Consider the following 26,813-nt stretch of genomic DNA (forward strand, 5'->3'; position numbering starts at 1 on the left):
GCCCGTGAGTGTGCTGTCCTTGGAGAACCTCGCATCTAGCGGAAGGTGCTCCCACTCCTAGAGCAGTTCTGTTCCCTTTAAAGATAGATTCAGGGATTAATAAACCAAGTGAAGACATAAACGGTCTCTCTGAGGATAAAACCTTTCCTCCTGTAGACTCCTTTATCTTCTGAATGGAACAGCCTGGGATGTGGATGCTAAGGGAAACCACAAATAAGTCTGAGAAAACTTGCCATTTGGCAACAAGCTCCATAATCATTACCCAACACTCTGGAAATTTTTTCTTTCCTTTTTTTAAGTCTTCTGGGGCTTCATCCACTTCCTCTGGTCCTTTGGAATTAGTTCCACCTGGTAACGAGGTCCCTGACCCACCTCACTCTCCACTTTATCTCCCCACTCCTCCATCCAACTGAGCTGGTTCAGAAGGCAGTGGTATGCCCAGATGCATGGTGCTTTTGGTCCTACTTAGAGAATCAGAAGTTGCCTGAGAGCAATGACCATCAAGCTTTTTAATTGCTCATCCTAATCACGAAAATATTTTGGGCATAGGCTTCCAATGCATGCTTATCTATATATCTACCTATCATCTATCTGTCTACCCGCCTACCTACCTATCTATTGTGTACCTCTATTGTACTAAGAGATTATACACATTTTTAATATTTACATAAAGGTGAAAATTCAAAATGATGGCATTAAAAAGTAGAAGTTCCAATATTTTCATGTCATGTCTACATGTCCCCATGTAGACCAGAGGGGGAACGTCTAACTTGAGGGCCTCAAGGGCACTGCAAACACGCAAGGCAAGGTTTCCTTCCCCAGTGATCTGCCTGGTCCGAGCTGCCCACTTGCCTGCTGTGGACACAAGGTGTTGCTGCAAGTGACTTGAACTAGTTTGTCTCTTGGAGTTTCTTTCACACTCTTGCCTCCTTTGCAAGGCTTCCCCTTGCCCTTGAAGCTGCACTCGTGTTCTCTCTCAAGGGCTCTGTTTCTTGGTTAGGACCTGTACTTGGCCAACCACAAAATGCTGGCTTGGGTGAATGGATGGATCCATGGGTGGATGGTCTTAGAGGATTGGTCCAAAGCCTCAAGGAGCTTGAACAGCAAGGGTGCAGATTCACACAACAAGGGCTGGTCCATGTGCTGGAATGGAGCACAATGCCTGGGTGTCTCTGGGATGCAAGTCCCTTGGGAGCAGAAGAGTTTTCCTGACACTCTTCTATCTCTTCCCTCCTCAGCACCTAGCGCAGTGCACGGCACAGGGGAAAGACTTGAATGAATGAATGATACAAATGTTATCGTGGAGTGGTATCAATCAGGAGAACTCTTCCATTGTTGACTTTGGTTGGGGATCTAAAAACACACTTCCATTCACACGCAGGTTGTTTTTCTTCCAAAGTGGGAGAAAAGGTTCTGCTTTGGGGGATAATCTCACTGACTTATTCAAATAGGCAACTGGTACTATGGGGTAAGAAATGTTTGAGTGTCATTTCTGGCAGTTTCTCTAGCTAGCATTGCTACTCCCCATGGGGAGTCCTGGCTTCCTCTGACACTTGATTTCATCATTATAGCTTTTTTCCAGATATCTCTGGACCCATTCCCCACCCACCCCCGCCCTCACTGTCCTCCTCTGTCTCAAAAATCTCTTAGTTCCCCCTTACCTTGACCCCTACCTCCTCTCACAAATGAACATTTGCTTTGGGCTTCTTTCTACTGCACCCCACCTCCTTCTAAAGGAATTAAAAACTAAGAATTTTTTATTGTGGTAGAAAACACAAGATTTATCCTCTTAACCATTTTTAATCGGACAGTTCAGTAGCATTAAATTTATTCACATTGTTGCAAAACAGATCTCCAGACTTGCAAATCTGAAACTGTATACCCATTAAATGATAACTCCACTTTTTCCCCCTTCACTAGTCCCCTTGTAAGTGCCATTAAAAAAAAAAGATTTTATTTTATTTATTAGAGAGGAAGAGAGAGAGAGAGAGAGAGAGAGCGCGCACAAGCAGGGGTAGTGGCAGGCAGAGGGAGAGGGAGAAGCAGACTCCCCACTGAGCAGGGAGCCTGATGGGGAACTTGATTCCAGGACCCTGGGATCATGACCTGAGCTGAAGGCAGATGCTTAACTGACTGAGCCATTCAGGCATCCCATAACTGCCATTTTCGTATCTGTTCCTATAAATTGGATTACTTTATGTCCCTCATATAAGTGGAGTCCTACAATATCTAACTTTTTGTGACTGGCTTATTTTACTTAGTGTCATGTCCTCAAGGTTTATTTATATTGTAGCAAGTGACAGGATTTCCTCCTCTTTTAAGCTTGAATAATAATATTTCATTATTTGTACATATCACATTTTCTTTACCCATTCATCTTTTGATAGACATGTGGGTTTCTTCCACCTCTTGGCTACTGTGAATAATGCTGCCATGAACATGGGTGCATATTTATTTCTTTGAGACCCTGCTTTGCAGTCTTTTGAACTTATACCTACTAGTGGGATTGCTAGATCATATGGTAATTCTATTTTTAATTTTTTGAGGAACTGCCATACTGTTTTCCATAATGTCTGGACCATTTTACAGTCTCACCAAGAGTGCACAAAAGTTCTTTGCTAACACTTATTATTTTCCCTTTTCTTGATAAGAGCCCACTTAATGGGTGTGAGGTGATATTTCATGATATTTTTAATTTTTTGAGGCACCTCCATATTGTTTTCCATAGTGAATGCTCTACAATCCTACTAATAGCACACAAGTGTTCCAATTTCTCCACATCCTCACGAATCTTCATTATTTTCTGTATCTGTTTTTGGTTCGATATTGTTTTGTTTTGATAGTAGCCATCTGATGGGGTTATCCCATTGCAATTCTGATTCATATTCTCTGAAGATACATGATGTTGAACATCTTTTCGTATGCTTGTTGGCTATTTGCATGTTTCCTTTGGAGAAATGTTTATTCAAGTAGTTGTTCATTTTTTATTTGTTTTTCTTTTATAAAGATTTATTAATTTATTTGAGAAAGAGAGAGCATGAGCACGTGCTTGTGCACGTGGGAGGAAGAACAGAGAGAGAGGAAGAGGGAAAGGAGCAGACTCCACCCACTGAGTGTGGAGCCTGACTCAGGGCTTGATCTCACAACCCTGAGATCATGACCGGAGTCAAAATCAAGTGTCTGGGGACGCCTGGGTGGCTCAGTTGGTTAAGCAGCTGCCTTCAGCTCAGGTCATGATCCCAGGGTTCTGGGATCGAGTCCCGCATCGGGCTCCTTGATCGGCATGGAGCCTGCTTCTCCCTCTGCCTCTGCCTGCCTCTCTGTCTGCCTGTGCTCACTCGCTCTCTCTCCCGCTGTCTGTCTGACAAATAAATAAATAAAATCTTTAAAAAAAAAAAAATCAAGTGTCTGATGCTTAAACAACTGAGCCACGCAGGTGCCTCTATCTGGGTTATTTTTATTTTTTAATTGAAAAAAAAAATTTTTAAAGTTTTTATTTAAAATCCAGTTAGTTAACATACGGTGTAATATTAGTTTCAGGTGTACAATATAATTGTTGTTCTTGAGTTGTAGTTCTTTGCATATTCTGGCTAGTAACCCCTTATCAGATGTATGATTATAAATATTTTTTCCCATCTATAGGCTTCCTTTTCACTCTGTTGATTGTTTCCTTTAACATGCGGAAGTCCAGAGTTTAAGGTAGTCCCAGTGTTAAATATAGTCCCAATTGTCTACTTTTGTTTTTATTATTTATGCTTTTTATATCATGTCCAAGAAGTCATTGCAAAATCTAATGTCATAAAGCTTTTTCTTTATGTTTTCTTCTGGTAGTTTTATAGTTTGAGGTCTTAGATTTAGGCCTTCAGTCCAGTTTGAGGTAATTTTTGTATATGCTGTAAAACAAAAGTCCAACTTCAAAATTTTGTATTAGATATCTGGTTTTCTCATTATCATTTATTGAAGACATTCCTTTCTACATTGAGTGGTCATGACACCCTCACCTGAGGGTCAAAGATCATGTGGCCATATACATAGAGTTTATTTCTGGGCTTTTTATTCTATTCCATTTCTGTGTATATATGCCTTTATGTCAGTACCACACTATTACTATCGCTTTGTAATAGTTCTGAAATCAGGAAGTGTGAATTCACTAACTTTGTTCTCCTTTATTTTCAAAATGGTTTTGGCTATTTGAGATCCATTGAATTTCTATCTGGATTTCAGGATTTCTAAAAATTTAAGTAATGCTTTTGGGATTTGGTGGGAATTAGGTTGAATTGGTAGATTGTTTTGAATAGTACTGACCTCTTACCAGTATTATCTTATAATTCATGATCATGGGATGCCTTTCCATTTATCTGTCTTTCATTTCTTTCAACAGTGTTTTGTAGTTTTCAGTGTATAAGATTTTCACCTCCTTGGCTGGGCTTATTCCTAAATATTTTATTCTTTCTGATGCTATTATAAATGGAATTGTCTTCTTAATTTCCTTTTTGGGTCATTTATTGTTAGCATATAGAAACACAACTGATTTTTGTGTATTGATTTTGTATCCCATCACTTTGCTGAGTTTATTGGTTCTAACTGTGTGTGTGTGTGTGCGCGCGCGCGTGTGTGTGTGTGTGTGTGTGTGTGGCTTTTAAGGTTTCCTACATATAAGATCATGTCATCTGTGAACAGAGATAATTTTACTTTTTCCTTTCTAATTTATATGCTTTTAACTTATTTTCTTGCCTGAATGCTCTGGCTAGCACTTTCAGTACTATGTTGAATAGAAGCAGACGGACACAGTATCCTTCTCTTGTTCCTGCTCTTTGATGAAATGCTTTCAGTCTTTAGCCATTGAGTTGTGAGCTTTTCATATATGTTGAGATAGTTTTCTTCTTTGCTAGTTTATTTAATTTTTTTAATCATGAAAGTATGATGATTTTTTTCTGAATGCTTTCTCTGCATCAATTGAGAAAATCATTAATTTTTGTCTTTTATTTTGTTAGTGTGATACATTTATGCCATTCTTTACATAGTTCCTGGAGCTTGTTAAATATTTCTTCCCAATCTTCTGCTCTCTGACAATACTGAGTCTTCAGCAAAACTGTGGGTAAAGATTTTTGTCAATATGTTATATGTTGTGATATAGTAATTTTTAAAACATATCTGATCTCTTTAGTACTAACTATTCTGAGTTTTGTTTAAGAGAATATGACTCTATTCCTCTATGTTCACCTAGCCCTTTATTTACAGTTCTTCCTTATTTTTAATGTCTTCTGAAATCCATAAGTAACCCCCAAAGCATTCCCCAAAATCTCATTTTGAAGTCTTTTGCTTTTCTGTGAAACTGCTCAGTATGGTGACTTACCACTGAGGCATTATTAAAACAATAGGAACTGAAACTTGACATTCCTCCTGGATGCCAATATTACCTTCTCATGGTGGGTGTTTTCTGAATCTATCGAACTCAGTGGCAGGTGTTAAACATATCCCCCATTACTGGGGCAAAAGCAAAAATCAAACAATGAGACAAAACAGGATAACAGGGCCTAGCAGATATTTGGTAAGATAGGAATTTTATTTTTAAAGTCAGTTCATCCTTTATAAAACTGAAGGTTAATTTATCTATGTGTTATTTATAGATGTAATCAATTCCATTCAGAGAGACACACCTACAGAATTAGGTCATAAGTTGGGGCATGGTGGCTCAGTGGGTTGGGCTATGATCTCAGGGTCCTGGGATCGAGCCCCACATCGGGCTCTCTGCTCAGCAGGGGGCCTGCTTCCCCCCACCCTCTGCCTGCCTCTCTGCCTACCTGTGATCTCTTTTTCTGTCAAATAAGTAAATAAAATCTTTAAAAAAAAGCATTAGGTCATAAATGAAGGAAAACAACATAGGACATAATGTAAGAGCAGAAAGGATGAGAACAGTCTTGTCGTCTCTGATCTTTGTCACCCCCAAGCTCTGTTGTTTTTTTTTTTTTTTTTTTGAGAGGTTGCAAGTAGGTAGAAATGAGGGTAAAGGGGAGTAGCGCAAGCCCAATCACAAAAATGCTGTCTTATCATAATTATTTTCTAAATACTGCTGTAATTACACTTACCTATTATTAGTTCTTTATCACAGTGATGTTAATAACAATGGCATGTCTAAAAGGGACAGTTTACATAAAGCTTTCTATTTGAGGCCCATGAAAGCCAAGTAAAAAAATTTTCAAAACTGCGGTTTGGACATTTTTTAATTAGGTAATTGGCAATTGTAGATTATTTCACCTTTTCTAGAGCTTTTTGTTTTTGAGGATCAAAAGGCTTTTCCCTCTTGTTAATGTCAAAGAAATAAATGTCTGCCTACCACTGTTGTTTCATGGATGAAATGGTTCAATCTTTGTACCAGTATTATAAAATTCTGGTCTGAATAATTCAGTTGTGGAGCCCACATAGAATTTCCTATGAGGAATCCATAGAGAAACCCAGCGTCTTACAAAATGATTTCTCTTTCGTTCATGTTTTATTTTATTTTTAGTAAAACTCGATCATTAGTAGACACTACGGGTACCATGAAGTGTCAGTCAGTATGGAATATGTGGTTTATCTTTACCCACAGCTCTAGAAACTCTTCATCCCTTGAAAATTGGGCCGGAAAAGTGAAATATGCAGGGGCACTCCAAATTCCTGTCTTTGGTGACATTGCCAAGCAGGTGGGAATTGGCTGAGTTTTCTGAGGTGTTGTGTTTACCTCATTCTCATCTCCTGTGTGAACTCTGGGTTTTCTGCCCGTCAGATGGAGTCGCTGCCAGCATGACATTCTCTGTCACGAGCTTTCTGTGCTCCCTATGTTACACAGCCGAACTACAGGAGTATCAAACAGACCTTCAAAATCTTGGCTCTGTAGTTTCCCCAAACCCCAAGCAGGAATTCTTCTGGAGTCACTTCTTTAGGAATCTTTGCTTGGCTGGTCCAGCTCCGAGGGGAGGATAATTGTGGCAGGATAATCTCTTGTAAGGGTCTCAGGTTCTGTCTTATTATTATTATTTTTTAAAAGATTTTATTTATTTATTTGACAGGGAGAGAGAGAGTGAGAGAGTGAAAACAAGCAGGGTGAGTGGGAGAGGGAGATCCGCAGTCTTCCCGCCACCAAGCAGGGAGCCGATGGCAGGGCTCCATCCCAGGAATCACGACCTGAGCCGAAGGCAGAGGTCTAACGACTGAGCCACCCAGGCGCCCCGCAGGTTCTGTCTCATTCCCTGTTACGTCCATGTTCTTTTCTGGCAAAAGATTAGGTGTGGGTGCATGATCACGTCCAAGGAACTGAGGGGGTTGAAGCGTGGTAGGTAGAAGGACAAACTAAAGTCCTAAATAAAGTCCTACTACAGGTGACACTACCTGAAGCATTGTAGTCCGTAAAATGAATTTGGAAAGTTGTGCTGACAAGAGGTAACACGAGCACAGGGGGCCCCCATGGTTTTGGAAAACCACGGGACTGTGTTGATTGGAAAGAGAAATGGGAGCGTCGGGGGCCCCTAAAAGGACCCCCGAAGGGCTTGTCAGACTCCTGCCCAATATTTTTTGGCTCCATATCATCCTTTTGGGATTTCTGTTGACTTAGGGAAGTGGGGGTAATTAGCTCCCTGCTGCTTCAGGAACTCTCCACGCACGTGTTCTCTGACCATGGCAATTTGCAACAGAGAATAAACCCGGGTAGAGAGGCTTGGTCAATCACTGGTCAATTAACCCAGTTGAGGAACTGGTTAAGTGGCCTGGCAGGGTGGCCAGGGACGGGCAGGCTGCTCCCGCAGTGGGTGGGACCTTCCCTCTCCTCTCCCTTCCTCGACAGCTGGGCTTCCAGAATGCCGTCGCTGGGCCACCTCCCTGACATACAGTGGTAATTTCGGCTGGAAGGAGAACATCTGGGGAGGCTTCCTGTGGCAATCTCAGGGGGCTGAACGAGATAATCAGGCTTAGCAAATTGGGTTGACTAGACAATGAAATATTTATTGTGATTCCTACCCCCCCCTTCTTTTTTGAAGTTCAAAAATCCTTGTCATCCCTGGGCTGAAGTCTGTGTACTTGACAGGAATTCACAATTAGATTAGAAGTGGCCTGCTACCATTTACTGATGACCTCAACCTGCGGCAGGCAGAAGGCAAGTGATTGTGTCTGCATACGGGCTCCCTTTAATGGAGTTTTCCCCTAATAAACCAGAGAAGTCCACGAAACAAAAGAAAGCAATCCCAAAACCCGCCTGTGTGATGGTCTTTCATTAGTTTTTGGTGGATGAGATATTTTCTTACTGGATGAAAAGAGAGGCAAATAACTTCGATATGGTTTTAAAACGGACTTTTTAGCATGAATGATGTGTAGTCTTAAAGCTCTGTGTTTGAAAATTTACCTTGGATGTGTACCAAAAGCACATAGAGCATTGTCATTCAGTCCAAAATGCTGGTTTCCCTTTAGATATTTATATAACGCTACATCTGCCTCGTGTGTTTCGTGACCAAGTCCTCTCTTCGAGTTAGTTGATTAGGTCTTGGCTGTACCCTCAAGCCAGGTCACATATCAGGGGAGAAGCATTCAGATTCGTCATCAGAGAGGACTCAGCTTTCTGCCCAAAGTGGACAACTGTGTTTCTTCCATGCACACACTAATTAGTAATCTGGAATCTAGAAGTTTCAATCAATCAGCAATCAACACTGATTACAGAGAGAGAGAGATGAAGGCTCCTCATCCGGGTATAAGATGATGTCTGCTTGGGGCCTCCCCTACCTGTCTCGCCCCAGTTCCTCCCATTCTCCAGGGGATCCCGTGCTGCAGGGAAAAACTCTAGTATTCCCAAACCTGCCCAGATCGCTTCTTCCTCCATGACTTCACACCTGCTGTGTGCCCCTAACTTTGCTCATTGGGCAACTTCCTGCATATCTGCTCTTGGAGACCCCCTTCTTCCTTCCTCACCTCCTCCTGGATACCTTCCCGGGCCATCTACTTTCCATCACGCTCTGTGCTGAGAAAGGCATCTCTGCTTTGGCCTCCCATGTCATCCTCTTTGCTGTTCTACTATATTATTTTACTTCCTTCAACACCCCCAATTACTTATGGAGGGTCTCCCCTAGGGTAAGACCTGCCCAGATGGTGAGAATTTGGACCCAGTTCCTGCCCCCACGGGGCTCACATTCTGGTTGAAGAGAAAGATTATAAACAGGAAGAGGAAATGGTACTGGGTATGGTGACGAAATATACAGAGGATTTTTTCTCCTTTCTGTCTTTCCCAGCACGCTGGGAGCCAGAGCAGGTGCTGGTAACTCTAGGAGGAAGCAGTGCTTTCGCGTACATGAGGTGTCAGGAGATAGGGAACAAATGAGCCGAGGAAAGGAGCATTCGGTGGACCTTTATCTATGCTCCCAATCTTTCCCGCACTGCAGGATGTAAAAGAATCAAAGCTAATTTTTCTCGTGTTTACAGGTGGAAAGTTTTCTCGTCTCAAAGAATATCTTTGTGACCTTTTCGGAGATAATAAGAAATTTTCCCTCTTACCAGGAAACAGCAGCTGGTCCATATAGAGAGGCAGATTGCTATTAAACATCTCCTGCCTGTCATTGATTCATCATTCAGATAGATTACACACAAGACACGTAAAAAATGATGGTCGGCACCACAGGTTTTTTATTTCTATTAAATTCTATGGCATATGATCTTGAACAAACATTTGTAGTCAATATTTGATAAAAAGTCCGATTCAATCAAGTAAATAAAGCATTAGAAAAAATAATTTCATTCCTTTGCTAAACTAAATCCATTAAGACTCTAACACAAGTAGAATGGAGGACAAAGAGTGTTTAAAACAAAACAAAACAGTGAGACCCATTGTGCATTTGCATTTTGAAATTAATTGCTGCCCTAATTATTTGTCAGTAGAAGCATAAATTAAGCAAATATAACTTACGGTAAGCTTTTAGACACCCAAAGGATTCTCCCCTCAAGAGTAAATTGTCGGAAGGGTTCTGTGTGACGGTTTATTTTTGCTGTCTTTCCATGATCCAGGGAAGGGAGAAGACTGGAAATGGAGCGGTGCGGAGATGATACAGGGACTGCAGACGAAAACGTCGACACAGGTAGGTGCTTTTAATTTTCCCCTGTAAGGTGTGAGAGGGTAATAACAAATAAGGAATGTTGGTGCCAAAGGAAACCTTTGGAAACCCTACTGAAGTTGAACTTCCATGAAAAGCAAGTGACCCCAACACGAAACCAAAAGGTGAAAAACACCGTTAAGTGTGGCGTGGTTATTCATCGTGCCTTGCATAAATAGGATTGATTGGCTTGAGTATTTGCTCCATCTGGTTTCCCTTACACCGTGTCAGTGGAGCTATAGGCATCTAGCACAGCTGGAATATTTTTTCTAGCCCACAATCAGGCATACATTGTTGGTGATCTCTCTGAAAAGCTTCCGCAACAACACAATGATGCTGAATAACAAACAGCTCCAAATCTCAATGACTGAAATTAACCACCAAAGTCTACCGCTCATGCTTCCTGGGCTGCAGGTCAGCCGTGGCTTGGCTGATTGAGGGTGGGTTCAGGTAGGTGACTGTCCTGCGGGTGGGCTCTGCAGGTGTGTGGGTTGGTGGGAACAACTCCTTCACCCTGCGCCTCAGTTCTGTTCCTTTTCATCTGACTCTCATTCTGCCGGGGTCATCTGAATTACTGGGCTCATGATCTTCTCACAGTAAAAGTGGAGGCTCTCAGGGGAGTGAGTGTAAACATGCAATTCCTTACAGCCTAGGCTCCAAATAGGCACAATGTCATGTCTGCCCCCCTTTCATGGGCCGAAGATGTCCCATTGTCAAGCTCAACGCCGGTGGGGTTAGACAGTAAATTCTCCCCATGGAGGTCAGTGTGAGTGTGTTGGGGGGGTGGGGAAGTGACTATTTGCTGAGCGATAATTTAATCTACTGTGACTACACATATGGAAAGGAAGACCTTCATTTTCCGATCTGGACCTTTACACAGGAATTATTTAAAGTTTGCCTTAAACTACCCCCCTACCCCCTCATGAGTTATGTTAATTATAAATATGTTAGATTAGTTAGAAAGATCTTGCAGGAAGATAAAAATATGGAGGATTTAGACAGATATGTGAACGAAACTCTAGCAACAATGGCCTGATGTGGCCAACGGAGTCTCACCCTGCTGTATGAACAAGGGGTCTTTTGGATGCGGGGCTACAGGCGGCCTCAGTGGGCTTTGAGGCCATGCACTGAGCTGCCTGGTAGAGACCAGACAGCAAGAAATTTTGCCTCAGCAGATGTGTGCATGACTTCACTGCTCTGATTACAGCATCACCTCTCCCCTGTCACCAACTGGCAACCCACAGTAAAGGATGTTTTTCTGATCATTTTGCACTCATTAAATGCAGCTGTCACAACAGTGGATGTGAGGACGCATGCAAAACTTTCCTGCCACGTCAAAATAAAACTGAAGAGCTTTTTTTTAAAAAAAAGAGCTGAAACCTTTGAAGCCTATTCTCAAGGAATATTGGAAATATTGCCTTTCGTCGTTGACAATTGAAAGAGTTCCCTCACGATCCCAATTAAGCATTGGCCCAGGCTACGGAAGCATCATCCGTCAAAATTTTGCAACAGGAAACATTGGGCCGAGCACCGGGGTTCAGTTCCTGGGTCTGAATGATCTAGGGGTTCCATACTCATGGAAGTGGCTGATCCCTGCTAATGATTTTAATGAGCAAAGGAGTTCCCCGATTCTTGAAGAAATGTTACAAGATTGAAATAATCGGACGTCTCCTACATACCCCATCAGAGAAGTGGGGCAAACAAGTGGATTCTGGATCCATAACACAGACCTGCTGATTAGACTCTCAGGATGGAGGCGAGGGCCTTCCTTGGTCTTGGCTCCCTCATCAAAATCCATTTCACCGATCTACAGATTTGCAAAAAGGACGGCACCCTCAGTGATGTGTTTTTGATGGAGCATCTCTTGAGCATTCCAGTTCCTTCCCAAGTACCAGTCTTCTTCAAAAGTTGACTCTGGGTTTTGCTCTTCTGAGTAACTTTCCATCTGCCCCCTCCGTTGGGGTGGTAATGGGGTCATTGGCTGTGTTCCCTCCATACCACTGCCCACCTATATTTCACAGTAGTGACCACTCTGTCCCTGTCGTGGCACCATTTGCTCATGGGTCACCACTTGACTGGGATTTTTTGAGAGTCAGGACTGGGTTTATGGTCATATGTGTGGCCCTAATGGAGTCATATGGGGCTGCCTGCCACCCCAAATGGTGAAGGGCAGAAGGGAGGAAAAGAGAAGAAGGCAGTCAATGGCATCAGGCAATTTCAAGGGGTGACTGGGCACACCTTGCCTCCAAATGTTGCTGGTGAACATCCGGTAACAGAGATATAGATATTTTTGCCTCCCCTCCTCCCCTCTGGTGCACATTACAGGTTCCTGGGCACATGGGCAGTAATTCTTGGTTAAGTAATAGGAGAAGCACTTACCCCTGGGGTGAGTGTGTCCTTCAGGGTCCAGTCAGGAAAATTTACCTCACAAGATATTTCTTATCTCTGAGTCTCTGCCTAAGTTCACTTTTGGACAGAGCCTAAAGGGAGCAGGAGAATGTGTCCCAGCCCCACAACCATGAAGCAGAGAGAGAAGAGCTGGGAGCTTGGTGACAGGCACCACAAGAACCAGATGGCTGAACAGTTTGCAAAAATCGAGTTTGCTCCCCATCACAAGATGGGACACACTGGAGTGACCCACTACAGGGTCTGACCACCATGTCCATCATTCTCACCTTCTCGTGATAGGTGGTGATGTCACAGGCAGCTTCAGGGAACAAAGTGTAAGGAGCTGAGATGCCGTCTTCTGCTTGATGCCACACTGGTGAGAAGGTCCAAGACCAGAGAGAAAGGACGAGTTCAAAGGAATCGTGGATGGGAACCTAGCATTCTCTGGTGTGTGGGTCGCCGTGCCTGTGCTGCTAGAGATCTGAAATAAGAGCTAGAGGACCAGGCAGAGGGTAAGTGGGCCCGGAGTTCGAAGAGTGTTTTGCCAGCTTAGGTGAGCCCAGGAGGGTCATGGAGCCCCTTGTCCACACCACACTCTGCCTCGTCCTGAAGAATGAAGAACTTCTTTCCTGGTTGCTTTGTCTATCCGGGAGTATATTTTGACTAGATTTTTTTCCTAATTGGAATTTATGAGATCTACTTTATAAACACTGCTCAACAAATCAAGAGGGGGTTCACACTGCTTGTGTGTGTACTGTGTGCAAGCTAGCTCCTTCCCTTCCTTCCGCAACTCACCTTGAACGTCCGTCCCTTCCACGGAGGCCATCCTTTAAACGCCCACTTTGAAGTTGCTCTTCTCCATCACTCGCTACCTTAGGTGCTGGTTATTTTCCCTGCCTAATTATAATTTATAATTAGTTCCTTTACTTGTTTAATTATCTGGCTCCTCCAGAAGGGCAAGGCCAGAGTCTATATCCTTACGCTAGCACGGTGCTTGGCGTTTCATAGAAATGACAGATGAGCTAAATACTAATACTAAAAAAATACGCAGAGTGTGGAGTGGAACATTAAATAGAATCCACTGCTTTTTATCTCAGACTCTTAACATGGGGAGGAGACATAGATACAGAGGGGTACCAAAACCAGGCATTGCGAGACAATCCCTTTTTAGAGAGACACCGTGATGGATTCTGATAGAAAGCATTTCTGGTGACCTTGACCATGGTGTGGATTGCACTGCTCTTCAGCTGAGGAGAAGGGTGAGCAGAGAAGCAGAGTGGGCTTGTGGTAGTGGGTTTGTAGCAGACACAGGACAGGCATCCCCTGACTCCTGAAGAATGGACTTCTCACTCACTGTGGTTTAACTCACAGAGGTCAAACTCTGGTCAGTGTGTGTGTGTGTGTGTGTGTGTGTGTGTGTGGTCTCAGCCTGAATCATCAGGTAATTCTGGTGTCATGGAGGGTCCAGCCTGTTTGAGGGGCAAGTTGTCCTAGGTATCTTCGGTCTGTCTCTCGGTCTCCCTAAAGTCAAGTGGACTGTGCTATTACTCTCCTCTTGGGTGGTCCATGGGCCTCTGTGGTCCTCAGGAAGTGACAGTAGCTTACACCCATTCCATGGGCAGCAGACAGTATTTAATTATATTATTCATGCCTATGCCTCTTTCAACTGTGCTTTCTACATACCTTTCATTTTATTAAGAAAGTGCTCACAACTCGGTATCAATAGCACCATTTCTCAGTGTTTCCTGAACACTCTTAATTCTGAGGGCTCTGGGGTGTGGCAAGACCAAGACTGGAGCTCAGAGGGTTATCAGTGCCTGCCTGGAAGGGGACCCTGGACCCTGCAGCTTATGGGAAGGAACTGGTCCAACCCTGAGAGTTTGGGTGGGCCACCACCTCGAGTTGGGGCGACCACCCGGAATTTGGGAGGCTTGAGAATTTATATTTTCATTAATGAATGCTTCAGAAAGTGTACTGTCCCTAATTCCCTTCCTTGAAAGATGGAAACTTTAATGTGCAGTTAATTAAATGTTGTGTTGATTTGCAAGCCCTGAGCTCTTAGGGGCCTCGGGAGGTAGAGGCAAGTTTAGAAATCAAACAACGGGAGGACTGGCTGTCCCTGATCTGACCACAGAGTGAGTGGTACTGTTTGCTCCAGATGCCCAGGAGGCATTTTAGGCACCCCTGTGGCCAGGACCTGTGTCCTGGGTTTGGTAGTGCCCGCATGGTCTGTTTACTGTGGAAAGGAGCAGACCAGGGCCCGGCTGTTTTCAGGGGCATTCTTCCCCCCCCCCCCCCCCCCCCAGTGCTCCAGCACTTCTTTGTACTGAGAGGAGCTGTGTCATGCTAGAATTCTTTTCACAACAAACTAAAGAACCCAGCTGTGGCGCTTGGTGCGACCGTGGAAGCTGTGGGCTTGTGCACACGGTCCGGAATGGGGGGAACCATTTAGCTGTGAAGGTGGGCTCCGTGTCAGACACAGTGCCAGCCCGATTGGGGTGGGGGGGAGAGTGAATCCTGCTCATGGGGTGTCTGGGGCCCGGCATCGGAGGGCACCGAGGGGTTGATGGATATTCTGGTACTGAGGATTGGAGGCTGAGCAGGGCAAGGCCACGGAGCTCGCCTTCTCTCACTGCCGCCAATAGATGTAGGGGAAATGTGACCGAGAAATTCAGCGGCTGGATTTTGCAAGCGGAAGTAGGGTTCTCTCCAAAGAGCTAGCACCTGTTAACAGTGACAACCTTATCATCCATTTGGCCCTGGCTAAAGGCACAACTTCCGCAATTACCGAATGACATCTTGTAGGGTTATCTGCCACCAGAGCTTGCTTTCCTCGACACCACGCCTGGCAAGAACAAAGCACCCATACCTGATTAAGAGACACACTGATGTCTCGTTTTGGCATCCGAACTCCTGACTTATCAGTCTTCTGGGCGGTCATCTTGCTTAGGGTGCTCTAGAAAGCTGGCAGAGTTTCTGGGATTGACTTTGGAAAGTGTTGGCGGTGCTACGATATTCTTATTATGAATAAAAATTTTAAACCCAAGCTGATAAACATATTTTTTTTCACACTGAATTCATCAGGAATACATTAACATTTTCTAAAAGGTAAAGACAGAAAAAAAATGAAAGAATTAAAAGGAGAACATTAGGATGTATTTGGCCATTAGGATCCCCGTTTCCATCAGCTGCTGTATGAGCCAGAACCTTACCCCATGTAACTCACACTCGGGGAATTAGCCTATGGAATAATTATCACTTCCGATGAGCAGAGTAAGAGCTTGTTCCCGTGTGTGTGTGCAGAGCCATTCGTCCTAAGGAAGAAATCTGGAGTGAAAGCTCACAGCATATTTTGCATAGGTCCTGTAAAAGGATCCAGGCAAAACAGGCTTTGCAACATTAGCTATGATCATATATGGAAAAAGCAGTTACTTTCTGTGGTGACATATGGCTGAGTTGGTACGATGCCCAGGAATCTCAGTGTCCCCCCGCCCCAAGAAGGGTGAGCCCCGGCTTTATCCTCTGCCCCGTTGTCATCGGGACCAACAGCACAGGCAGCCTGTGGAGACACTGCCGGCAGAAGTGAAATCACGTACACCTGCGCCAAGACCAAAGCTGCTGTTGGGCTCTGGCAGTTGTCAGGTGGACTGTCCCCGTCTGTGGAAGTGATTTTTCCTAAATCAGGGAAATTATGAATGGAGCCCATACCCATCTGCTTCAAATTCGAGCGTGGTGACACCCCACCGTCAACAACAACGATCAAAGCTCACTCTTCTATCGTAAGGGTGATCCTGTCCTTCCATGATGGGAATTTCGACTCTTTCTCATACTCTTCCATAACCAGGAAACTCACTTCCGAAATTTCTAACGTGGCCAGGCAAATAAATTGAGATTGGTTATGGAAGGGGCAGAGAAACGTGACCATGTGAGAGCAGGACACTCGTAAATTCACTCATTCATTGATAGGACCGTGACTTGATTCAGTTAAGCGTCCGTGCACGCCGGCTCTCAGTGCTGGGGACGCGAAGAGATCTTTTCCTGCAGGGTTCACAGTGCCGAGAGAAGGACAGCGATTCCCGAGGAAGCTGCCAAGTGACGCACGCTTTAATTACAGGGTTGCCTTGACAAATCCCTTCCCCTTGGCTCTGGGGTGGGCCAGGAGGGATTTAAGCCTTCTAAGTGACCCCGATTGCTGGGTGCAGGTGGGGAGGACAGTGCCGCTGGGATGGGTCCATCCAACAAAGACCACTGCTCTGCTGCTTCCTAGCTCTCGACCCCTGATGGAGACCTGCAAATCTCCGCTTCCTCACTCTCCGCACAGAGAGGGCAGTGCCTCCTGTCGCCCGATGTGCTGAGACTTCATTGAGGAGTTTTATGAAAAGAGCTTCATGGGCCCCTGGCTGTTGTGAGCGCTCAGGAGGGTCAGCGCCCTGTAACGGGGAGTGTGGAGCCGGGCTTGGCGAGGCAGCTCCCAGGGCCGGTTTGGGCCCCAATGGGTGAGTTCTCTGCAGGCGGAAGAATCTCCTAGGTTCGGGTTTTGGGAGGAATACTTTGGTTGGAGAGGTTTCCGTACATAAGTTAGGAGACCGAGAGACAGAAGGGTGGAGGGTGCTGAGCTGTGGCCAAAACCCCAGTCTGGAGGAGGCAGAGACAAACTGGACGGGGAGTTGTGAAGGTCCATCTGCAGGGGCACAGGGAAGACACACCTGGAAAGTCAAATAGGAAGGAGGAATGAAGAGAGAGACACGGAGGGGAAAAGGGAGGGAAAAGGAGGGGAAGTGAGACACACATACACACACACACACTCACACACACACACACACACACACACACACACACACACAGGTACAGAGAGATATATAGAGAGAAACAGGAAGAGAGACAGAGAGACAAGGAGAGAGGGAGGAAGAGGGGACATGGGGAGACTTTGGTGTTGAGGCTGAGGGCCATGGCACTGACTGAGAATACAGCAGGGAGGATGCTGAGTAGAAAGGGTGTAGGGGGGCGCCACCCCCTCCTCCAGAAGAGGAGCTGCCCCCTAACGGGTGCACAAGTGTGCACAAGGCACTTGGCTTACCCCCAGCTCCCGTCTGCCTGTTCCAGCACTCCCAGCTCCCCACGGGCGACCTGTTCTCGGCATTCGCCCAGTGGCACTTGCTCGGGAGCTGTGTGCCCAGATCCCGGTGCGGCTCCCAAGGGTGTGACCAGCAGCCATCTATGGAGCAGAAGATGAACGCTACGGGGCTGGGGGCTGAACTGAGTCAGGAGATGGAGAGCTCAGCCGCAGGTGCCTATTGGCCGTTCTGACGGTGGGTCTGTGTGGGCACAGTGGCTCCTGCGGGCTCCACGCAGCCCCCACACACACCTGCTTCTTCCCTCCGTGCCCAGGGTTGCAGGTGCTGCCAGACTCACTCCTCATGCTCGCACATGTTCCTCAACACCCGAAGAGCGCCTCCTGTGCGGGGCTCTGTCTCCAGGACCAGCCACCGGGATGCCCCAAACGGATGGGGTGTGTCTGTCAGGAGTGGGGCCTGGTGTTCCCCTCCTCCTCCAACTGTGGCCTGAGGGGTTTGATCTCTTGCTAGAGAAATTCCAGGCAGGCAGCAGGTTGTGCGTGGAGAACGAGGGGCTCGTCCTCCCACTTTGAAGCCACAGCTGCTCTGCCTTCTGGCCGCTCTTCCCTCGGCCTTGGCTTCAGAGGCCCCGGGGAGCTGTTTTCAGGGGAGCAGCTCCAGGCTCTCCCACAAAAAACATGTTCCTGGGGAAAATGCAAAGAGTGTGACCTCAAAGAACAGATAAAGCTATTGCAGTTTCTTCTCCAGGCCGGTGCAGACCCTTCAGGGCTAGGATCTGCTAGTTTCTGTAGTGAGTGGTATGGCTTTAGCAGATGGGTCTCTCTGTACTTTGCCATGAACATTCACGGAGCACTTTGTATGGGGATGGGGCCTGGGTGGTGGCTGTCAACTGCGTCACCTCATCTAAGCCCCATGGTGAAGTCCTGTGAGGGCGGGGAGTACAGGGGTTCCTTGAATAACACGAAATTGAACTGACATGTGGATTGTTTTGGAAATTTTTTTGAGATTTGCAGCAGTTTGAAAAAACTCTCAGACCCAACTGAGTAGCTTAGAAATACCACTCCTCCCTCCCAATTAAGGTAAAGGTATTATTGTGAGAATGCAGTATATAATACTTATAATGCAAAAAATATGTGTTAATCCATTGTTTATGTGATCGGTAAGGCTTCTGTCAGAAGTGGGCTATTAGTAAAGATTTCGGGGAGTCAAAGGTTATGTATGGGTTTTTTCTTTTTTTTTAAAGATTTTATTAATTTATTTGACAGACAAAGATCACAAGTAGGCAGAGAGGCAGGCAGAGAGAGAGGAGGAAGCAGGCTTCCCGCTGAGCAGAGAGCCCGATTCGGAGCTGGATCCCAGGACCCTGGGATCATGACTTGAGCCGAAGGCAGAGGCTTTAACCCACTGAGCCACACAGATGCCCCTATGCATGGGTTTTCCACAGCAGGAGGGGGTGTTTGTTCCCCTAACCCCCACATGGTTCAAAGGTCAGCTGGGTTTGAGAGTCTCTGTGGTCTAGGCAGGGGCACCAGAGTTCAGAAAGGTTAAATAACTGGTTCCTGGTCACACAGCTAGTCATGGCTGGAGATTTTATTTTTGAGAAAGAGAGAAAAGGAGGAGAGAGAGAGCAAGCATGAGTGCTCGCGAGCAAGGGTGGAGGAGAGGGGCAGAGGGGGAAGGAGAGAGAGGATCTTCAGCAGGCTCCACACCCAGTGCAGAGCCCAACATGGGGCTCCATCTCATGACCCTGAAGTCATGACCTGAGCCGAAATCAAGAGTCGGATGCTCAACCGACTGAACCACCCGGGCGTCCCTGGAGATGGTTTTTGAACCCCGATCTTTGGATTCCGAGAGCAGAATTCATTATATTATAGTCTATTGCCTCTTCCAGAGTTCTTCATTTTCAATGATTTTATTTTCCGCCCTTTTTGGGCACTTCAGCGAGTTTGGAAGTAGCTCAAGGAAGAGGCACTGGGTGGAGGGCGAGACTAGTGCTAAGTTCATGGGCTATTTGTAAATCAAATGAGCCCTCTTCTTGCAGCCTAGTGGAACACTTCACACACCTGGAATATCTTTCCTCTAAAGCACGGACGAGCAGCATGCAGTCCTCAAGCTCTAGCAAGACAACCTTTCATCTAATAAATGCAGGTACAAATGCCTTAGTTCCGGCTGTGGAGCCCTTCAAATGCACACTCATGCCTTCTGGGGTGAGCTGGCCCTCCAGCTGTGGCTGGCCCTGGGAGCCTGGGGCTCAGGATGAGCTCTAGACAGATGCTCACCCGAGAGCTGTGACATCTGAGTTCATGCGCGTGTAGCTAGCTGGTGTCCCAGGAATGAGTCGGAGAGACACAGACTTTTCTCCTATCCACACACATCTTCAAGGAAGGGTCTGGCAAGACGTTCCCATTTCACTCTTCGAGAAGTAGTTCCTGGAGCAGGACATCCCACCTAGAAATCACGTTGCCAGTCCTCCTTCCCTGTGTGACTGTCATACTTTTTGGGTTGCCCCTAAATCCTCAGCCAAATCATAGGTCCCCTCTGCCTCCACTTCTCCAGCGACCAGAAGTCAGCCGTGGATCTCTTTGGTGTTCCTGCCTTGGGGTTGGACTTTCATGCTTACTTATCCCTCCTTTGTTTTTCCCTTAGTATTTATGGAGGGAGAGATCATTCTTCTCTAAAGTTCCCCCGTCTGCCCTCCCTCTTCACCAGTTCTTAGTGCACAAAAATGTGTTTAAAACACGGACAGTTTCAGATTCTGGATTTCATGCTGCTCTTGGCCAAGGTTCCCCTCCCCTGGCCTGCCATCCCAACAAGTCCTTCATGAAGAGGGCAATAGTAAAGGAGTGTTTGAAGCTTGGGCATATTTGTAGATGCTGAAAAGTATTCTATACATGTACATTTATATATGGAATTCATAAACATACATATAAGTCTTCCCCCTGAATTATATTTCATGCTTAAAAAAAGAGTACAAAGAGCCTCCCGTGCAGAAAAGTCACTTCAAAGAGCCACCAGCTCTTGAGGAAGTTGGTAGGCTATGTGTGGATTCTAGAAACCAAGGCCGGCCTCTGTCCATGGGTTAGGAGGTATTGGGAGGGCTGCTCCCTCCACCCAGCGTGAAGGTGTGTCTCGTGCCTCTTGCCAGTGGGAGAAGCTTCTTTTTCATCTCAGGGTCCTGGGTTTCATGGGACTGGAAGGTCCTAGTGGTGGGGACCATGATGGTCAGTAGGAAGCCACCAACCCAGAGCAGCTTTTTCCTTGGTTCCATTCCTAGGAGGGCAGCAATAGGCTTCTTCACCCTCCCCCATCCGTATCTCTTCCAGATACAATCTTAGCTCTAACATTATATCCTGAAAAATAGTGTTAGAGAACAAAACCCAGCCACTTTCTACCATGTCTGACCACTTCAGGTTAATGATCCGGGCTTGAGAGCATCAAGTGAAATTCACAGGAAAGTCACAGACGATGAGAGAGAGTCAGATCTTGTGTGTGTGTGTGTGTGTGTGTGTGTGTGTGTGTGTGGTGCTCAGTTCACTAAGAGGTAACTGGGAAGGAATCTGAAAAGTGTTCAAAAGGGGAGTTGGTGGTAACGTTTGCTTGTGAGGTCCAGGTTGCCAGATTGGCCTTGTCTGGAGTTAGATTTTGAGAGGCTGTTGTACTGGAATTTGCCACGTGAGCCAGAACCCATTTGCTGGGTTTCTCCCTCAAGAACTGCTACTGAGAGAGGTGAACCACGATTTGGTCAGGTGAAACTCATTGACGGGGTTAGGGTGAACAACACTCAGGGTCTTTGGCCCTCTGTGGGACAGACACTGAGTCTATGGTTAACTGAGGGGTGTGGGGGGGTCATTGCTCAAATGGACGCTGTGGTCTTTTTTAGTAAGAGCATGGGAACTGGCATGACATTGGGGAAGATGTGTGGGATGAGGGGACTTGGAGGATTGGCTCATTGCTTTCCTCTTAAGCTGACGCCTTAAGAGGCGCCTGATGGCAAGCCCAAGCCCACCCACAGAGATGAGAACCTACAGAAATGGTAAAGCCCTCCAGGGAAGGATGGTGCAGCGGTCTTTGGCAAACTCTGCTAATGTCCTAACAATCCACATTGTCAGGACCTCCTTTCTTCCTATTGAACTTAAATTCTTCTCCCTCCGGTTCAAGCCACTAGCTTCTCACTCCCTACTAGATGGGGATGAAGAACAGCTGGTTACAATCTTCTGTGCATAAATCCACAGTTCTTTGAGAAATGAACTCACACACACACAAAGCTCAGAGTTCTACCTTTAGGATTGTTTTTTCCCCTCTGGAAAATATTCTCCAGATTAAATAGAAATTAATTTTCAATTTCTCAAAAATCTTATTTCCTAGCCGATAGCATTTCCATATGGATATCTTACAGGAAAATAGTAGACCCTTAAGTTCTGGAGGTTTAGAAGTCTTGCCAATACTGCTTTTGAAAATATGAACTAAAAGTCTTCCTAGGGAAAGACTTGTCATAAATAATAAGTTCTTGGAATGAAAGTGTCCACGAACTCAAGGGTTTGTGTGATGTTGTCTCCCTGAATCTTACGGCATCAGGAACTAGGGTTTTAAATTTGGAAAAATGTATGCGCTGTAAGCGGCTTGTACTGTGGAAGAGGATGAGCTTCAGGGCTTGGCTCTGCTCTATTTTTATTTCCATTATGGGTTACTTTTGTGTGTTTGGATGAGATTCTACTGATAGAGGAACCAGGACAGTCCAGGTCAACATTTGGCTTCTGGTTGGACCATGCTAGAAGCAAGGGGTGTGGGGTGGGTGGGGGTGAAGAGTGGGGAGCGCCCACAGCAGTGGGCAGCAACACCTTGGTGCCTCTTCTTGGCTGCCCTCCTTCCTTTCTGCTCCCGACACTGCCCTTCACCAGGGCAGCCACCAGCAAAACCCAGAAACCTGGAAGACACTTGGAGAGGTCACCAAGGTGGGTGCAAATTTCTTGGTGGGGGGAGTGGATTGTTTCTGATTTTGCTGCAAAGGCCAGAAGGTAAGAATGATAAAGAGAAGGGGAGAAGAAAGGGGGACCACAGTGGAGGGAAGAGGGAGGAGCAGAGGGGGCGGAAAGGCGCCAAGGGAAGGGGAGGGAGAGGCAGGGAAACAGCTGTCAGTTTCTGGGAAGAGAAACTGAAAGTTACAGTGATGTCTCAAGGCGCAGCAGCCCCAGGGCTGCTAAAAACTCCGTCATTGGATTCAGCCCCTAAGCCAGCTGGCACCCCCCACGCCCTCCACCACCTTGCTCTCCTAGGCACTGGGAGTAGTAGCAGAGTCACACAGGGAAACTCCACTTAACACCGTGTCCTTAACGATTTCCCTGTTCCCTCTGTCCCATCCGGACAGAACTCGTTCAGGACCTCCCCGGCCTTCCCTCCATCTGGCTCCATTCCATTTCTGGCCCCCTGTTCTCGAGCCCCAGCAGCCCTCCCCGGCTCACAGCAGCGCCCCAAACGTTCATGCTCTGGCTTCTAGCCCGCATCTGCCTCACCAGCTGCCTCTCTTGCCAACCGACCTTGAACCGGGTGCCTCTGCCACCCAGAGGTTTTGGTGACTCCCCCGGGCCACCCAAGCTTTTCCTCACAGCGTTGCACAGGTTGTGCCCTCCATCTGGAATAAGAAAACCGGGGAGCTCATGGGAGCACTGGCAGGGGCTAGACTGTCACCCTTTGAAGGAGGCACCAGGATCACCTCCATTGTTCCAGAGGAGTAAACCGAAGCTTCTAGAGGTTCGCATCTGGCCTCTGGGAAAACCTATTAGATAAGGAAAGAGTGAGGGGAAAAAAGAGCTAGCACACATTGAACACCTACTGTGTACCAGGGCTATGTCAGCCCTGGATGTATGCTCCCGATGCAAGATGCCACGACTTGAATGCCAAGCTGTCCCATTTTTCCAGAATAGAGATTTTTGATCCGTGTTTAGTTAGAGGAGAGACACGCAGACTTTGTTAGTTTGTTTTTTATCTGGTGTGATAAGGTAAGGAGTTTCTCTGTCTGCCTCTTTTCTCATTGTCAGTCCTTTTGGTTCCTTGGCTTGCAGCTGTTGTCTGTCTTTGAGGCTCACGAACTGTTTGCAGGAAGAGCTCTAGAGAATTTGGGAAGAAGGGGGGTGGGGAGGAGAGAGGTGCGTGGGTTTTCAAGAAGCCGGAAGACACAGGGAAAATAAAGGTGCTCTCGAGTGTGTCGCCTGCAGCCTTGTCAGGGAACGTTTCTGTACATGGTTCTTCTTCCCTCCCTCATGCCGAGCTGGCTCTTCATCATTTTTTAACATCTCTTTGGGGACAGGGACATGAAAGTGAACAGCAGGTCAAAGTCAGGAATTCAGGGTTCTGGGGTGGTCTGGTCTGATAGGCTCCCTTCGTCTGTGGCTATGCCCTTCGTGGGGGCCGGTGAGGCCGGTTCACGATTCTGGTCACATCACCCGCCCCTGGGTGACAGCATCACACCTCTATCCGTCCATTTACATTTCAAACCAGCACCCGCCTGCTCTTGATTAATTATTCAGTAACGCTGGTCACTTGTGAGCTTTTCTGAGCTCCTATTTCACGTAAAAGGTCCACTCCTTTTTTAGCCAAATCTTCTTTCCCTGATCCTTGTGTAGTTTTTGAAATGAAATGGTATGCATTCCTTTTGAGCCCTCAGCACTCACGGATTGGCTCCTCTTCTTGGCAGCGGTACACCTGGATATTGGATTAGCGGGGCAGCGGGGGCGGCGAGGGGAATCGCCCGTCATCATCCCCTTCTCTGCCTACCTCTGACCTTGGCCAATTCCCCCTCACGGAGCTCCATTTTTTAATAAGTGAATAAAGGGGTTTGGAATGCTGAGGTTCAAGGTCTGTCTGCTCTCTCTTTAATTATTGAGGGCATCTAGGAGAAGTCACAGAGGGACATGGGCTTTAGAATTCAATGGAATTTGGGGTGTCTCCACTGGCTCTGGCACCTATTTGCTTATTTCTGTGAGACTTTGGATAAGTTAGGTCATCCATCTGCATCTTACTTTCTTTCTGTATATTTCCACCCTACAATGGGGGTGGAAATATACAGGTAGCAGGGTGGGGGTGGGGTTGAACAGGGAGGCATGAAGCGACACTGGCCACAGGTAAAGAGCGTGGACCATGGGAAGATGGCGTACTAAAGATTTAACATTGACCTTCGCAAGCAATGCAAATAAAACGGTTGACACAGAAGCAACCTTCAAGAACAGTTAGGAGGTTTCTTGTGGGGTTACCTTTACCCCAGGCAAAATTCTCACTGGTACCCACGTGGGGGAGTGGGAGTGCCACGTGACCAAACCACCTCAGTTCTCAGTGTTTGAAACCTGAGGTTTGTCCTCCAGACTTTTAAATTCTGGCTTCTAACACTTATTAGTTGTGTGCCGTTGGAAAAATTTTATTTTCCCTGGCCTTAGTGTCATCATGTTCAGAATGGTTCTGATTCAACCCAGCTCAGAGGGGGATATTGTGAAAAAATTAAATGCAAAAGGTGGAAACACCTGGTAGATAGTAGGCCTGCAGCTGATGACTTCGCTTTCTTAATGTCATGATAAATTAAGGTCTGCTCATAAATGAGTTCTGGTCAGTTCTCAAGACAGAGAAGGAAAGTCCAGATTTTTCTGTTTTGTCACCAAAAGTATTATTAGGTTTTCAAGGAAACAGAGTGCATCCTTTATCACATAATAAAACTGAATCTACTGGTTTTCTGGCCAGGAAAGAAAAAAAATAAATAAATACAACTGACATCAATTCTCTGTGCGTCTTGCGTCTCCTCTCCCCGGTTTACAGTTTTCAGAATCCAAACGTCCATCTGTCTCGGAGACCTTTCTAGTCTCTAGAAAAGAAAACACTGTCTAGATATAGTCGTGCTGTTTCATGCGGCTGCCTCGGAGCCCCCTTGCATGCTTCCCTTCTGCTGACAAGTGCACGAAGCCAGGATGCTGACTTATGGCTCCCTCTGCCCCCGTGGGTTAACCCCCATCACAGGCCACTCTGTGTGTTAATTTCATCACAGCCTCCCCCTGGCATTTTTGTGGTGAGAACACAACAGAGGACACGCATCTCGGTGTGCGTTGCTTATTGCCACCCATGTGGAAAGAGCAGCTAGAACATTGTGGACACCCAGGCCCTTCTTTCCACGGTGTTTATACAGTCTCAAATCAATCAGAGAGCTCCTGATCTATTAAGCCCATTAACGCACCGCACACAGTATTACCTGATGGAGAGGCCTGTGCTTGAGAACATTAAAATCTTGACTTAGTTTTCCAGTCCAGGCCCCCCTTGGCACATTAGATCTGAGCCACACACCTCGGATTTCAGTTCAAATGTCCTCTTACTCTGTAAGAGGCAGAGAGAGAGAGAGAGAGAGAGAGAGAGTGAGCAGGCTCCTGGGCTTTGGGCAATACTTGGCAATTAGTGCACAGATGTAGTAAAAGAACAACAAAAATGCATTTATTTCCCATCTCTAATGAAAAAGTGATCAAACTGGGGAAGTAAGACAGATTCTATTTAATTCTCAAGTAATTTCTGGGCTCACGCAGCGGTTGGTGCGTCAGGCCCTGGATCTCTGTCCTGTGAAAGGTTGAGAGGCTGCCTGCTGGGGCCTCCCATCCTGCTGGGGAGAGACTCAAGCCCCAGCGGACAGGTCAGCTGGGACCTGGGTGGGAGGAAGGCAGAGTGGAGGGTGGAGCCTGGGGAAGCCTTCCTCGGGCTTCCTCCCTCCATGTACACGTGGCAGTCCCCAGAGCCCACCCTCCAGGGTTCCCAGCTCCCCTCCGCCTACTGCCCACACTCCTCACCTGGTCTCAGGTGCAGCCCGAATGTCCTTATTCCATGGCAGGTGCTTCAGTCACAGAAGTGCGTTTGGCGACCCTCAGGACCTTATTTCTTCCATTCGAGACACCAAGAGAAGAACTACCCGTGCCTACTTCACAGCATGTGTTAAGAAGAGGCAATGGAATCCTACCGGAGGTTACTAAGAGGCTGAAAGAGTGTAAATACACAGGTGTTAAACAGAAATCCCTGCCGACTGAATAATAGATGGGTTGGAACCCCATGGCCAAACTCAGCAGCAGCCGGCCGTGGTTGTCCCTGGGGGCAGGGTGGCGACCTGGCCTTGTGGAGTCCCTTCCAGCAGTTGGGGAGGATACTAGTAGGCAGAACGGCCAGGACGCCGAGTGTCGCCTAGCTGGAGCTGCATCCCCCTCCCACAATCCCCAACTGACCCTGGTTG

The 26,813-nt window shown here is 46.5% G+C and overlaps 1 long non-coding RNA gene across 2 annotated transcripts in view; it reads left to right on the forward strand.

Moving 5' to 3' along the window:
* Positions 1-26,813, forward strand: part of LOC131808333 (uncharacterized) — a 60,860-nt gene that overhangs the window by 25,874 nt on the left and 8,173 nt on the right. For both annotated transcript variants that reach the window (XR_009344783.1, XR_009344784.1), the window contains exon 3: positions 10,021-10,091. This is a non-coding gene — a long non-coding RNA (uncharacterized LOC131808333). The remainder of the gene's footprint in view (positions 1-10,020; positions 10,092-26,813) is intronic.

The sequence above is a fragment of the Mustela lutreola genome, chromosome 9, assembly GCF_030435805.1.
Source record: "Mustela lutreola isolate mMusLut2 chromosome 9, mMusLut2.pri, whole genome shotgun sequence".
Taxonomy (NCBI): Eukaryota; Metazoa; Chordata; class Mammalia; order Carnivora; family Mustelidae; genus Mustela; species Mustela lutreola.